The sequence below is a fragment of the Penaeus monodon genome, chromosome 41, assembly GCF_015228065.2.
Source record: "Penaeus monodon isolate SGIC_2016 chromosome 41, NSTDA_Pmon_1, whole genome shotgun sequence".
Classification (NCBI taxonomy): Eukaryota; Metazoa; Arthropoda; class Malacostraca; order Decapoda; family Penaeidae; genus Penaeus; species Penaeus monodon.
The window spans coordinates 7,154,797-7,156,017 of record NC_051426.1 but is presented as its reverse complement, the minus strand read 5'-3'; positions in this window follow the sequence as shown (position 1 = coordinate 7,156,017).

The following is a 1,221-nucleotide window of genomic DNA, read 5'->3' as shown; positions in this document are numbered from 1 at the left end:
AAAAGAATGAAAAGGAGAAAGAGGAGAAAGAAAAGGAAAAGGAGAAAGAGGAGAAAGAAAAGGAGAAAGAGGAGAAGGAGAAAGAGAGAAGGAGAAAGAGGAGAAGGAGAAAGAGGAGAAGGAGAAAGAGGAGAAGGAGAAAGAGGAGAGGGAAAAAGAAAAGGAGAGAGAGGAGGACAAAGGAGAGGCGAAAGAGGAGAAGGAAAAGGAGAAAGAGGAGAAGGAGGAAGATGAGGATGAAAAGGACGACTTTGCATGCCTCCTCATCTGCGTGTCCCTCCCTTTAAGAAGAGCGAAATCTTTCTACAGTTTGTTGCAGTTGAATGCTTTACTGTTCTTATCGCATACGGTTTATGGCTGCAATCGCGTGATAGTCCTTGCAGGAAGTCTGTTGCAAAGAGAAACCCTAAAACCTGCAATGTTGCAACACGGACTCTTACAGGATGCTCGGCTCTTCACGAGGACGACGGGAGTCATTGCAATTGTTTTCTCGGAGGATTTTCAAAACTTTTCATAAGGAATTTCATCGTTTTTTTTAATGATTTCTCTAAGGCGGAAGGCTTTTTCAAATTTTACATAAGGATTTTCGGAGGTTTTCGTATGGGGTTTTGCAATTTTGAAAAAGGATTTTCGATTTTCGTAAGGATTATGGAATGTAGAAAATGTTTTGGTTTTTCTCTACGACTTTAGGGAGCAACTTTATTTTATTATTTTATACGGACGTCTGACGAGTCATTTTTAATTGAACTGGATTTCATTAAGTCATGGGAAGTAATTTTCAACATTTTTATTTATTCATTTTGTTTTTGTTTTTATAAAGAGTTTTGACATTGAATCTGGGCGGAGTTTCAGTCTCACAGATTTTTATACAGATTTGTGTTAATTCTGTGTTTCATTCTTTTTTGTTTGTCTGTTTTTGATCCAATTGGTTTTCATAGAAATTCACGTAAATATTTTTTGTTTATTTATTCATTTTGTTTAGCTTCAATCAAATCGATTTTCATATGGATTCCCTCAAATCTTATTATTTTTATTTATATATCATATAATTTTGTATTATTATTATTACCATCATCATTATTGTCATTATTATTATTATATATTATTATCATTATCATTTTTTTTTGTCACAGACTCTCGATAATTTTCACAAAGGATTTTGAGAGAGAGAGAGAGAGAGAGAGAGAGAGAGAGAGAGAGAGAGAGAGAGAGAGAGAGAGA